The sequence below is a fragment of the Cupressus sempervirens genome, chromosome 2 (assembly GCF_028749045.1).
Source record: "Cupressus sempervirens isolate cs-2001-9-10 chromosome 2, ASM2874904v1, whole genome shotgun sequence".
Classification (NCBI taxonomy): Eukaryota; Viridiplantae; Streptophyta; class Pinopsida; order Cupressales; family Cupressaceae; genus Cupressus; species Cupressus sempervirens.
Window position 1 is genome coordinate 491,057,115 of NC_143119.1, and position 15,957 is coordinate 491,073,071.

A 15,957-nucleotide genomic window follows, 5' to 3' on the forward strand; every position below is an offset into this window, starting at 1 on the left:
TATAACCCACTTGACTATCATGACTATGTCCAGAGTTTCAAGCTGTACTTTATGATCATACTTTTTTGTTTGGACCAAAAGAACAAGAATGATTTTAATGCAATTGTTCAAAAAATTAATGTCAAAGGTAAAGGCATGGAAGAGTTAATGATTATGATCTGACAGGGCTAGGCTAATGTATGAAACAGATGTATTTCTCAACTTTAATCGCAAGCCTTATTGTATGTAAGAAACCAATCTTGGCTGAAACATTAATGGTTTCTAATTTCACCAATTTTTTACATCATTTGGATGGTTGGATATTTCATTAAGTCTTGGCGAGTATGCACCTAGTTCTGAAGTAACTAACACAATTTGACTCTATGTTGATTATAATGAATTATAATTCTAGCCAGACTATTGTTTGTCATTCTTCACAATCCACAACTTGCAATACCAAAGAAATTAATAATTATAGGTGAAATATAAGTATATTTTTGTATTCTATTGTTTCTTTCCTTGAATTTGGATGCAAGAAATCAAATTACCACTCATTTAATTTATAATCAAAAGAGAAAATTAATAAGCTGATCATATTTCTTAGAATCGTACATTACTAAGACTGCATATTATCAACTTGCAAATTCAAAACACATAATTCAAAACCTCATGTGAAAGGAAACTTACAATGCTAAATTAAGTGCTCATGTCCAAGGTCAATGCCAATTTGAAATGCCACAAGATGAAAATCAAAACTCCTTCAGTATACCCCAGACAACCTCCAATCTCTGTCATGTGCCCAAGCCACTAATTAAGTTGTAGGTCCAAGATGATCATAACTAATGCCTCCACACACACGAATGTCAAAACATGGCCCAATAAAAACTAATGCTACTGGAGGTAGAGCTTCATGTGGCCAGTGGCAAGATGCAGACCCAACTTGGCTCTCATCCAACTCCAATCTCAACCAATACCCTTTCAACAATTGTCTCCTTAACCATAGTTACCATAGTTGGAGATTATCTAGAAAATATTAGATCCACTATACTTTAGTAGTGGAATTAAAACATTTCTTAGATATAGTGATGGACAATAGAGAAGTTAGGAAATCTTATCTATACCTCAGCAGCTAAATTGCAAGTGCAATTCACAGAATTTCCAACCCTTATACATTAGTAAGGGCATATAGTTAAGAACCCAAGAAAAAGCCACAAAGGTACAAAATAAAATATATAATCAAGCATGCCTATTCCAATGATATGAGCTCCCATTTATAAGCCTTTTTTACTAAAAGGTTCCATAAAACTCCACTTCAAAAATCGTGAAAGTTTCCCAAAAGAACTCAACACTAGAAACTTTCCACCTTGCTTTTTAGAAATATCTCTTAAAGTCATTATTATAATAATATAGAAATTATTATAATAATGCAACTCAATGGATAATAAATAAATAAGAGCTTATTCAATTATAACCTGATTAACCGCTAGTGATGACCAACAACCAAGCCACCACTGCATTGCCAAAAATAACAACTACTGAAAATAGAATTGCTAAAAATAGTAAATCCATAACTGAGACCCCCAAAACACTCTGTCATCTCATAAGGATTGCTATGGTGGCCTAACTTGGCCAAAGGTAGGGACCTACTAAAAATGTGATATTACAGTCCTCCCTTCCTAAGATTGCTTGTCCCCAAGCAATCCTAGAGAAAAATGAACACATAATCCACCTGGGTCCTAGAGGTAGAACTGTGGACCATTCCTATTGTGTACAAGAAACCCCTGTAGTACCAACACCCAAATAATAGACATCAACAATAGAATCATTTGAAAACTGACCCAAGGTGCTGATGAAGGCAACAACTCATCTTCTCTACAAAACTAAAATACTAACTCTATCCACACCCGAGTTCCCATCAAACTGATAATCACACCCAACTACACTGTGGAGATGGTAACAACCACAGGTATTTGAATCACTAACTCCAACTTCAACCTCTTCCAAAATGTCTGGGGTGTGTAGATATTGCAAGTAGCTATCAATCCCATTTGCAAAAGTTGGTGCTAACCCATTCCATATTGGATGATATGAAACTGGAGCCAATCCACATGAATGTCAAACCAAGTCCTCTACCTATGGGTCAAAAGAAAAAAATGAGCACTCCTCGTAGTGTAATGCTGATAAAAACTCCTAATCTCTATCAAAGGCCCATCATCATCAAACTGGGAATCAAAAGATGGCTTCAATCTCTGACTTCGAACTATTGGTCAGGCAGGATCCTAGGCAAACTTCTTAGCAAACCCAACCTCAAAAACCTTGTGGGGAAGCATAGTAAATAGAGTCTCTACGTTCTCTCCCACCAACCTCTAAATAGAATGAGAGCCTCATATGAGAGTACCCTTAGACCCTCTATATGAATCCTCCCTCACATCTAAACTCTCCAATAGATACTCCATGAAGGACTTGGTGTAGTAGAAATTATATGTGGAATCATCCACCTACTAAACTACGACCCATAGCTAGTCCCTCTAAAAAGTGGCACTACCAATTGTCTAATGTTATCAACTGTATGAGATGAAGAAATAGATTTTCTTCTAGTAGAAGGAAGCAAATAAGCATGAGAGCCCAACTTGCTCGATACTATTATCCCATCCATACCTACTACACCCATATCTTGGATGGATGTCTCAGCCACATCATCATGTCCATCATGCCCAACTATAGAAGAAAACACACCACTAACCATAATATGCAACTGAATTAGATCTAGGGCTAGTATGGTCCAAGCATGCTCCAACTCCATGGTCACGTCATCCAATCATGACTGTAATGCTTGAAGAGACCACTAAGTACACTGAAGAGAGTCCACAATCACCTCAAGCTCTTAGGTGAGCTCCACCACCTCCTACTCTTTCTCTAACAATGTCTCATGATAGTTTCTACCCCACTCTAGAAGGTAATCTCGGTCAGCAACTAGATGTGAGTAATTATGCTTCAAGATCCTGATAGCCTCTCAAAGTGCATAAACCTCTGCTAGAGAAATGGTACTATCACTGCGCTCATCAAACATAGGAGTACCACAACTAGATGTAGCTAGCATCTGACAAATAGTATCATAATGCCCAAGAGATGAAGAAATGTCACTATCACTCACCTTTAGCTAACTAGACGCATGATGCCTCTATAACCCCTGACTACTATGCAATCTCTCTATCTCACTAACTACACTATGATAGGAAACTAAATAAAAATTGCCCACTGTAAGATCACTCATATGTGTGCCATCACCCTTGCACAACTCCACATCTAAAGAAATGGAAGCCCATGCAATATTAATCTCCTCGCATGTCTCAGCTTCCACCTAAATCTTAAGATTATGTAAACATCAATCTTGGGACTTATCAAAACCTCCTCGGAGTCATCATCCAATATCTAATATGGGTATCATACTCAATGGAACTCATAGCATCATTAAGTATGTCATCAGATGTGTCCATACCATCAGCATCCACATCTCCTAACTTTGTTGTAATACCCATATCACCAACATCATAGTTTGGTGACTCCATATGTGCCTCAGTACCACCTAAGAAAACAACTTCCTTTTGTATTAGAGCTACACTATGGTAGCTAACATATAATTCATGAATAAAAACTCCCTCCTCCAATGAGTTTGAAAATTCAGTGACAAGTACATCATCAACTGCCTTTGAACTAACCATAGAAACTACTTTGGGAGCCTCAACCTACTAAAGCTCAGTGTTATCCGTCATGGGTACCAACACATCCACATGTCCTTGTGAAACAAGTCCATCATCAACATTGCAGATAGGAATAGCAGGTGTCATACTAAATATAGGTACATCAATATCATGGACACCTATCGGGGAAAACTCAAGCTTCCTTCCTTGCAACCTCAATGTCAGCCTTCTAAAAGCAAAAACCATATACTTAATTTCCCTCTCAACTATCACTGGATCTAACAAGCTCTCCACCAATCTCTGTTGATGGAGCTTAAGTTTCTCCATACTCTCCTACAAAGCATTCATTTTTACACTAACTTTCTCATTACTCCACTAACTTCTAGAACTATCAGTCCTATGCCTGTCCATAGCTGGAGAAATTAAAGTGGAAATAACTTTCCTACCCCACAAGATGATAGGAAACCACTTTGATACCACTATAATAACCCCAACCAATTATAACTTCAACAAACACTAAATCCTTTTATAATTCAAATTGTTTGACATTTTGTCAAACACTTTGCAAGCAAGCTCTGATACCACTATAAGAAATCTATCTTGGCTGTAACATGAACAGTTTCTCATTTCGGCAATTCCTTACATCATTTGGATGGTTGGACATTTTATTAAGTCTTGGCAAGTATGCACCCAAAACTGAAGTAACTAATAGAATTTGACTCTATGCTGATTATACTGAATTATAATTCCAGCTAGACTATTGTTTGTCATTCTTCACAATCCACAACTTGCAATACCAAAGAAAGTAATACTGATAGGTGAAATATAAGTATATTTTTGTGTTGTATTCTTTCTTTCCTCGAATTTGGATGCAAGAAATTGAATTACCACTTATTTAATTTATAATCAAAAGAGAAAATTAATGAGCTAATCATATTTCTCAAAATTGCACATTGCTAAGACTACATATTATCAAATTGCAAATTCAAAACATATAATTCAGAACTTGACGTGAAAGGCAACTTGCAATGTTGAATTAAGTGCTCACATCCAAAGGCAATGCCAATTCAAAATGCCACAAGATGAATATTGAAACTCTAGTATACCATAGGTAGTATATAATCTCTATCATGTGCCCAAGCCACTAATTAAGTTGCAGGTCCAACATGATCATAACTAATGCCTGCACACATGTGAATGTCAAAATGCAGCCCAATGAAAACTAACACTATTGGAGGTAGAGCTTCATATGGCTGGTGGCAAGATGTAGGCCCAACTTGATTGTCGTCCAACTCTAATCTCAGCCAATACTCTTTCAACAATTGTCTCCTTAACCATAGTTACCATAGTTACCATAGTTGGAGATTATCTAGCAAATATCAGATCCACTATACTTCAAGAGTGGAATTAAAATGCTTCTCAAATACAATGATGAACAGCAGAGAAGTTAGGCAATCTTAGCTATACCTCAATAACTAAATTGCAAGTGTAATGATAGTGCATTTTAGCTGGTGACAGGGCATTTCTCTGGAAAGGATGTCCACATCACTAGAAATTTTAGCCAATCAAAATAAAAATAATAATTTTCTATTTATTTTTTAAACTTACATCTTTATTTTATAAAGAGAAATATTTTTTAAAACATCATTTTTTTTATATATATATTAATTATGTTGAAGGTATTCCCCTATATGAGATGGAGGACCTGATTATGTCCATCAATGATTGAGAGTGTTTAAAAAGCTTGGATGACTATGCAATACATCTTGGTTGCTTGTCTTTAGTTATCAACACTTGTAATATGAGTGAACATGTGTCATCACTATCACAGAACAACCCTTGATGTTCATCATTATTTGGCTCTTCCACCATAGTGGCAATGACAAAGAAGTGTTGAGGTCAACCAGAATACCATGTTTTGTGTAGGTAAGAGTTTAATGAAGAAGATGTCAATGTGAAATACAGTAAGAGTTTCTGAGAAGTCAATCTTGTGGGCATTCCAACTCAACAACATAATCATAAGTTGGAAACCATGGTCTTGTTTCATATAGGTTAGAGTTTAGAAAACCAATGTGAAATACAATTATAGATTTTTCCCCCTTTCTCTTTCTTCCTAAGTTTTTAGAAACTATTTTTCCTACTCACAATTTTCCTTTTTTTTATCTCATTCAATTCATCTACATTTTATTTTCTCAATCTTTTCCAAATATTAAAATATTCCATTGATATAATTAATATAATTTTTTTGATTTGGAGTTCACAATCAAATGATATCCCTTCAAAATTGAGTGAATCAGGAGTATTTTGTCGCAAACTAATGAAACCAGAAATAGGGAGGTGTGGATTGATAATTTAGAAAAGGAGACTGCTCTAGTCTAATTTCAAGTGTCATCCACTAACTTGTACAAATTTTATGCACCCAAAATGTTCTTATACTCACAAATATATTAATATTACAAGAAAAACTAGAGTTTGGCGTATAAAAGCCCTTAATGAGGTAGGAGGATGGAAAGACAAGACTACAGTAGAAGATATGGATCTTGCTATTCATGCAAGTCTTATAGGACAGAAATTTGTATTCATTGGAAACCTTGGGGGTGAGATTTCAGTGTTAAGCTTAAAATTCTATGACACCCACCTAAAATTTGATTTTCAAAAAATGATGACTTTTGAAAATGACTAAAAAAGTATACTTCATTTAGACAATTGCACATTACAAACAATTAAATATCTTCAGTTTCTATACTCATTTGAAAAAGTTGTAGTTGAATAAGATTGTGTGATAGTTTTTATATCAATATTTGTTATTATACTCTGTGATTATGAATAATTGATAGGATTTAGAAGAGTCTGATTATGCTATGTGATCAGGATGATTGAATAATTTAAAAGATTTAGAAGAGAGGTTTTTGTATCAATATTTTGAATGTTTTATATAATCAAATACAATCAAAGAGTGAAGAATAACATTCATTATAACACTCAATCTCGCAATTTGATCTAAAACATCCATACAAAAGCTACCACATAATCTGATTGAAAAATAGGTCTTAAACATTACAAATAGTTCATAATCAAAACTATCTAATTTGACATGATTATTGCAGGTGAAGAATAAGCTTCCAAGCACATTCAAAGCATACCGTTATCAGCAACACAGATGCTCATGTGGGCCAACAAACCTGTTCAGAAAGATGGTGAAGGAAATCATTAGAAACAAGGTGATTAGTAATTGAATATGATATTGTAAACAAATATTTGAGGATTAGAAGATATTGGCATGAAGTTTCTATAAGGAAACTAACTTAATTTGGACAATTGTACTTGCAAAAAGTGTCTGCATGGAAGAAGTTCCATGTGATTTATGGCTTCTTTTTTGTTCGAAAAATAGTGGCCCACATTGTCACATTTTTTTTCTATTGTGTGGTGATACCTACAACTGTGTGTGAAAAATTTAACTATTGCAATCACTGATTATTAATCTCCTATCATAAATGATTATTAAACTGTTGAAAATAAATTTCCAGCTAATATTGAAATATAACACAACTACAACTTCACTTATAAAATATGGAAAGAAATGCGCAACACAATGAACACAATATTTTCGGACAAAATGTCCCTGGAAAAACCCCTAAGGGAAAACTAGTTCTACAGATGAGAAATTATATTAACCTTTAGCAAATCAAGAGATAAAAAATTCCTTGCCTCTTACTGGTAGAATTTTGACAAACTCCTAATTTATCCCGCTGATATTCCCCACTGCTATTCCCATGCTAACACTGTGCCCTTGCTAACACTGCAAGACTGTTTGCTAACACTATAAACTTACAAACTCATTTGCTAGCACTACAAATGTTTCTCCAAACTTCATGTTCTCCAAATGCCCCCTTGACCTCCTTCTATACTACTCATGTTGGTAAACCAATGGCCGAGATTGATTTACAATCAACGATTGAGATTAAAACAACTTAACAACCCTAACCAATTTGGTTTCTAGTTGTTTCCAAAAGTGGTCAATTAATTAACAAATATTTTTTTCTAATCTAACCAATTAGTTAGCAAAAAAATTACTTGCTAAATAATAGCAAATGGATGAACAACTATCCAAGCTAACAAAACTAACACTCCCTCTTAGCGAGGAAGTTGTTCTATAGGACACCTAACTTATCTCTAAAGAAGATAAATTTTGCCTTCCCCAATGCCTTAGTCATAATGTATGCTACCTGCTCCTCTATAGGTATGTACTATAGTTGAACAACTCCCCTTTGCACACAATCTCTGATGAAGTGATATCTGATATCTATATGTTTAGACCTATCATGAAACACTGGATTCTCAAACAACTTGATGCAACTCTGATTATCACAATGTATCATAGTAGTCTCAACCTTTTGACCAAACAAAGCTACTAACAACTTTTGAAGCCATATAGCTTCACAAGTCACCATGCTAGCTGCTATGTATTCTACTTCTGCTAAACTCAGAGCCATAGGCTTTCGCTTCTTGCTGAACCAAGAAACAACTCCTGATCCTAGGCTAAAACAAAACCCTAAAGTGCTCCTTTTGTTTGTTGTACTTCTTGCCCAATCTACATCAGTATAGCCTATCAAATTGATACCTTCACCTCGAACATATCTGATCCCATACTTGAATGTACCACGCAAGTAACGTAGCACATACTTAGCCACTATCCAATGCATTCTCTTTAGTTCAACCATGAACTAACTAAGAGAGTTAATTGCAAATGTTATATCTGGCCTAGTGTTGACCAAATACATAAGCGAACCAATCATCTATCTATATAAAGTGGGATCTATATCCTTCTCCTTAGATGTATCTACCTTCCTCCAATTCGTAACCATGGGTGTAGACATGGCTTTGCAATCCTCCATCCCGAATTTCTTCAAGATTTCAATGCAATATTTCCCTTGACCAAGGAAAATCTCCCCATCTGTTTGCCACACTTCCATGCCCAGAAAGTAGTGCATAAGTCCTAAATCCTTCATCTTGAACTCTTTTGCAAGGTTCCTCTTGCAATCCACTATGAGCCCTAGTAAACCAATAAGAAACAGGTCATCCACATAAAGAACAAGAATGAGAATCTCACCCCCAACCACCAAGTAGTAGAGGTTAGCATCTGCTTCACTCTTCACAAAGCCCATTTTCTGCAAGTATGTATCAATGCGTTCATACCATGCTCTAGGAGCCTGCTTGAGTCCGTACAATGCTTTCTTCAATCTGCACATGTGGGTTTCTTTGTTGTGTGCTATAAATCCTTTTGGTTGTTCTATGTATACCTCCTCCTTCAACTTTCCATTAAGGAATGCTATCTTGAAATCCATTTGATGGATTTGACATCCCATCTGTCCTGCAAGTGAGATTACAGCTTGTATAGAAGTATACCTGGCAACTAGAGAAAATGTCTCCTCATAGTTTATTCCCTCCTTCTGAGAGAACCCCTTTGCCATGAACCTCACCTTGTATTTCTCAATGCTACCATCTGCACTATGCTTTATCTTATAGATCCTGTGTGATCCAACTACAACCCTATCTATTGGTCTAGGTACTACCTCCCTCACATTATTCTGCATTATTGAAGAATATTCCTCAACCATAGCATCTCATCATACCTAATGTTCTGTAGCTTCTTGATAGCTAGAAGGCTCACTTTCTACCAACTGACTAACTAATGCCACATAGTCATTGAACTTAGCTGGTTGTCTTCGCTCTCTAGTACTCTTCCTAGGAGCTCCTACAAACTCCTGAGTATCCCTTTGTGTATCTGGAACCTCATGATTCCTGCTGCCAACTATAGAGGATGAAATTTCAACCTCTAAATCTTTTAGATGCATTTTCTATTGCATCTATTGCTCCATACTCTGTGAATCTTCACTAACTAAGTCTACACTTGTACTGGTAATTGTACTTGAGCTTTGTTGCCCTTGACTTGGTCTTGGAGCTTTTGTTGGCTGCTCACTCTGATCATCTACTGGAAAATCTCTCGATCTCCTAAATGCCTTGTCCTCCATGAATTTGACATCACGTCTAACAATTATTCTTTTAGTCCCTAGAATGGAAATCCTATATGCCTTTGAGGTCTCACTGTACCCAACAAAGTACCCCCTCTCTGCAGTTTGATCTAACTTTGTATGTGTATCTCCAGGAATATGACAATATGCCAAACTCTCGAATATCCTAAAGTGACTAACATCTGGCTTCTTCCCTATGAAAGCCTCCTCTAGTGTCATCTTCCCTAACACCTTGTGTGGAACTCTATTCTGGATGTAGACTATTGTATTACACACCTCTGCCCATAAGTAATGGGGCATGTCCTAGTCATGTAGCATAGATCTTGCTGCCTCCGATATAGAACGGTTCTTCCTCTTAGTAACTCCATTCTGCTATGGATTGTAAGGAACAGTCCATTCTCTCTTGATTCCTTCTCTAGTACAAAACTCCTAGAAGACATTTCCTTTCTACTCGCCTCCATTGTCTGACCGAAGAACCTTTATCTTCTTTCCTATCGAATTCTCCACAAAAGCCTTGAACTCTTGGAATCGACTGAAAACCTCATCCTTAGTCTTCAATAAGTATATCTAAGTCTTTCTAAAGAAATCATCAATAAAAGTAACATAGTACTCATATCCTCTGAGAGATTTCGTCAATATTGATCCACAAACATCTGAATGTACTAGATCAAGAGCACCCTTAGATCTAGTGTCACTCCTTGGAAAAGATGCTTTCACAAACTTCACCAACACACATCCCTTACATACATCGTCATGCTCTGTGCTCACCTTTTGAACACCTATCACCATCTCACAAAGCAATCTAAGTGCTCCATGATGAATATGGCCCATCCTCCTATGCCATAGCTTTCCAAGATCTCTAGGATTACTGTTGCTCATGAGTGCCTTAGGAGTATCAAACTACAATATATAAAGGTGACCACTCCTAACTCCAATAGTTATGGGTGATTTCCAATCCTTGTGCTTAATCAACACATTTGTCCCTCTAAGGAGTACATTATACCCCCTATCCTAAAGAATAGATACAGAAATAAAATTCATACCTAAGCTTGGCACATATAACACATCATGAAGTGGAATTATCTCTCCATTCTCCCTCTGAAACTAAACAGTCCCTTTCCCAACAAGGTTGAGTTTGGACAAGTTTCCCATAGAAATTTGGATGTTGGTGTCCTCCTCCTTGTAACTGGAGAAGTACTCTCTAACTCCTATCATATGAAATGATGCCCAACTATCTATATACCAAACACACTATGAGGTTGAGCTAACCATACAAGTTATGAGTGCAAACTCATCTTCCATTCTACTGGAGAGTTCTTCTACACTTACTAAAGTTGCCACCTACTTCTTACCCTTCTTCCTCTCTGGGCAATCACTGACATAGTGGACAAACTCATGACATCCAAAGCACTTGACCTTAGAAAGGTCCTTCTTCTTCTTTTCATTTTGTGAATTTGATCCTTTGCTAGATCCCTTCTTTGCTTTCCCTTTACCAGCTAGGGCAACGTTCTCTTGTTCCACCTCTTTTTTCTTACTCTTGTTGGCCCCATTGACAAGACTTAGTCTAAACTCCTTCTAAGTGAAATTAGTCCATAGTCAATCCCAACTCAGTAAAATATCTCATCCACTGACAACTTGAACAAAGACACTCCATTGTTTAGTAAACCCATTTAGGGCTATTCTCACTAGCTCATCATCACTAGGGCTATCTCCAATAGCTGCTAACTCATCCTTGACAAGTTTGAGCCTGGTGAGGTAACTTGTGACATCTTCTCCCTGATTCATTCGAGTATTCTTTAGCTTCTCTCTGAGAATAAACTTCCTGTTGGTGGTAGCATTCTGGTATAGATTCAGAATGATGTCCCACATCTTCTTCACCGTATCTAGCTTTGCGATATGTGGAACAATATGATCCTTGACACGATTAAGGATAATCCTCCTTGCTTTGGCATCATCCTTCCTATATGTTGCAGGTTGTGTTGCATCCATTGGTACAGGTACAACACTGGTAGCATAATCTTTGATACCATTCTCTTCCAACAATAAAGAAATTTTGGCCTTCCAGACACCAAAATTTGAGGCACCATCCAATCTATCCTAATCTCTCAAACCAGTTGAAGCCATCTCAAGGGTTTAAAGAAATAATAAATCTAAAGAGGTCAAAATTTCTTTCCTAGGGAAAAACTCTTCTACCCTTAACAATTCTATGATACCATGTGAAAATTTTAACTATTGCAATCACTGATTATTAATATCCTATCATAAATGATTATTAAACTGCTGAAAATAAATTCCCAGCTAATATTGAAAAATAACACAACTGTAACTTCACTTATAAAATATGAAAAGAAATGTTCAACACAATGAACACAATATTTTCGGACAAATTGTCCTTGGAAAAATCCCTAAGGGAAAACAGTTATACAGATGAGAAATTATATTAAACTTTAGTAAATCAAGAGATAAAAAATTCCTTGCCTCTTACTGGCAGAATTCTAACAACCTCCTAATTTATCTAGCTGATATTTCCCACTGCTATTCCCACACTAACACTGCACCCTTGCTAACACTGCAAGACTGTTTGCTAACACTACAAACTTACAAACTCATTTTCTAGCACTGCAAATGTTTCTCCAAACTTCATGTTCTCCAGATTCCCTCATGACCTCCTTTTATACTACTCCTATTGGTAAACCAACGGCTGAGATTGATTTACAATAGATGGTTAAGATTAAAACAACTTAACAACCCTAACCAAGTCAGTTTCTAGTTGTTTCCAGAAGTGGTCAATTAATTAATAAATATTTATTTCTAATCTAACAAATTAGTTAGCAAAACAATTACTTGCTAAATAATAGCAAATGGATGAACAGCTATCCAAAGCTAACAAAACTAACACTGTTTTGGTCCCTGAAGTCCAATTGCCAAAGTGGGGAGTTGTCTATATTCCTATGACAATCACCTTCCTCAATGAAATGAGCACTCCTAGGTTAGTTAAGATTTACCCATTTTATTTCCATGGCTACATGTTTTCTTAACAACACACACAAGAACAAGTTAAACTAATGAAATTAATTGCATCACAGATCTCTGCATTTGCTTGTATTCTGGATCTTATTTGAGAATGTGATGTCTCTACACTGAACAAAGGCAACCATTATTGGATTGCTAGAGGTAGGGCATGTCAACGAGTGGGTTGTGACTGAGAAATTAGGAGATGCCTTGAAAGTTAAGATTGTTAAACAAATGAAGAAAGGGTGGTCCAAAATTGGTGAAAGGTAATGATTTTCATTTTGATTTTTTGAATACTCTAGCTGAAAATCCTCACATTAAAGAAGCGATATTAGAGAAAATTTATATTGGGGTGGAACTTAGGTGTAGAAAAACCTTAGTAATGGAAATAGGTGGATAATTTTGGAAAAAGAAATAGGAATTCTATATATTCCCTAATTTCAAAGTAAGATCTATATTTATTTTATAGGATAGTTAAAAATTTTGATTGAGTTATGTAAAATTGTATGATTGAAGTTAGTTGGAGTGGCATAATTGAGCAATGACAGCTAAATTTGATTTTTCATCTTATTCCAACTTGTTTCCTTATGAAAGCATAACAATGTTTGAGTAAGAGGACATGGGTTGGCTCATAGGATTAGTATCACCTTGATCACCTTTTCATGTTGACATTAGGTTGGGTTGTGTGGATTAGTTTATGGGGACACGTGGTTAGAATATGGGTAGTGATCTCACTCAAACTAGTCTAGTTGGACCAAGGGGATCTCTAAAAGACTAAGATTTGTTTTTGGTATACTATTGTTAAAAAATATCTATTAATTATAATTTTAAAATAAAAAAGTAATAGTTAAATTATTATGATAATCTATTATCATTAAAAAATTTGTAATTGATCTCATGAATCTTATAGATTAATGATATCTCAAGGTATAACTTACATTTTCATTTAGAATTCACCACAACCTATAGAATTTGATGTAACAATCAATCTATATGTAATAATATCTATATTCAATACCCTTAATCATGTGAAAGAAGTATTGAATTATAACACTTTAATTAAGGAAATCAACAATTTTAAACTATTAAAAAATATTCAAAGTTTTATTTCATTAAACAAATAGAAAAGTACTTTCCCTTAGGAACTTTTTTTAAGGTTTTAAATAAGATTCCTAAACATAATTATATTTTGTTTTGTTATGCAGATTGCATGTCCTAGAGCTCTTCATAGGCATTTTTTTTTGGGTGCATGCTATGACTTTACCTCAATAGCTAAAGCATAATGTTTACCTCAATAGCTAAAATGCCCTGTCAACTCATGAGGGTCGCTATGGTGAACTAACTTGGCCAAATGTAGGAACCTACTAAAAATGGAGATATTACAATCCTCCTTCCCTAAGATTTCTTGTCCCCAAGTAATCCAAGAGAAAAATGAACACACAATCCACCTAGATCCGAAAAGTAGAACTGTGTACCATTCCTAATGTGTACAAGCAATTCCTATAGCACCAGCACCCAAATAATGGAAATAAACATTAGAATCATCTAAAAATTGACTCAAGGTGTTGATGAAGGAAACAACTCATCAAAACTCAATGCAACTGAAATACTAACTTTGTCTACACCTGAGTTCCCATCAAACTAATATCACACCAAATCACACTGTGGAGATGGTAACAACCATAGGTACTTGAATCACTAACTCCAACTCCAACCTCTACAAAAATGTTTGTGGTGTGTAGATATTGCAAGCAACTATCAATCCCATCTGCAAAAGATGGTGCTAACCCATTCCATAATGGATGGTATGAAATTGGAGCCAACTCACATCAACGTAAAACCAAGTCCTCTACCTGTGGGTCAAAAGAAAAATGATAAGCACTCCTCACAGTGTAATGCCAATAAAAAATCCCAATCTCTATCAAAGGCTCATCAACATCAAACTGGGAATCAGAAGATGGCTCCAATCTCTGACTTCAAACTATTGGTCGACTAGGATCCTAGGAAACCTTCTTAGCAAACCTAACCTCAAAAACCTATGGGGAAACATAGTAGTTAGAGTTTCTATAATGTTTCCCATGAACCTTTGAATAGCATGAGAGCCTCAGATGAGAGTACCCTCAAACACTCTATATGAATCCTCCCTCACATTCGAACTCTCCAATAGATACTCCATGAAGGACTTTGTGTAGTAGAAATTATATGTGGAAGCATCCACCTGCTACCCTACGACGCATAGTTGATCCCTCAAAAAAAGTGGCATCACCAATTGCCTAATGTTATCAACTATATGAGGTGAAGAAATAGATTTACTTCCAGTAGAAGGAAGTAAATAAACATGAGATCTCAACTCCCCTAATACTATTATCTCATCTATACCTACTACACCTATATCCTAGATGGATGTATTGGTCACATCATCGCATCCATCATCCCCAACCATACAAAAAAACACACCACTAACCATAATATGCAAGTGAACTGGATCTGGGGCTGGTGTGCTCTAAACATGCTCCAACTCCATGGTCACCACATCCTATCCTTAGTGTGATGCTTGAGGACCCCACTAAGTACATTGGAGAAATTGCATAGTCACCTCAAGCTCTTGGGTGAGCTCCACCACCTACTCCTCTTTCTCTAACAATGTCTCATGATAGGTGCTACCCCACTCCAGATAATAATCCTAGTTAGCAACTAGCTACGAGTAATTATGCTTCAAGATCCTATCAGCATCTCAAAGCGCATGATCCTTTGCTAGAGACTACTATAATTGTGCTCATCATACATAGGATTACGCCAACTAGATGTATCTAAAATTTGACAAACAATATCATAATGCCCAAGATTTGAAGAAATGTCACTATCACTCATCTTTAGCTAATTGGACACATGGTACCTCTATAACCCTTGACTCCTATGTAATCTCTCTGTCTCACAAACTGCACTGTGATAGGAAACTAAATCAAAACTACCCACCACAAAATAACTCATATGTGTGCCATCATCCTTGCACAACTCTACATCCAAATAAATGGAAGCCCACACAATATCAATCTCCTTCCATGTCTCAACTTCCACTTCAATCTAAAGATTATGTAAACATCAATCTTGGGACTTATCCAAAACCTCCTTAGAGTCATCACACGATATCTTATATGGGGTATCATACCCAATGCAACTCATAGAATCATTAAGTATATCATTAGATGTGTCCATAAAATCAACATCCACAT

General features: G+C 36.0%; 1 pseudogene; it reads left to right on the plus strand.

Moving 5' to 3' along the window:
* Positions 1-6,093: 6,093 nt before the first annotated feature.
* Positions 6,094-13,996, plus strand: LOC149573153 (glucomannan 4-beta-mannosyltransferase 9-like; annotated as a pseudogene).
* Positions 13,997-15,957: the final 1,961 nt, after the last annotated feature.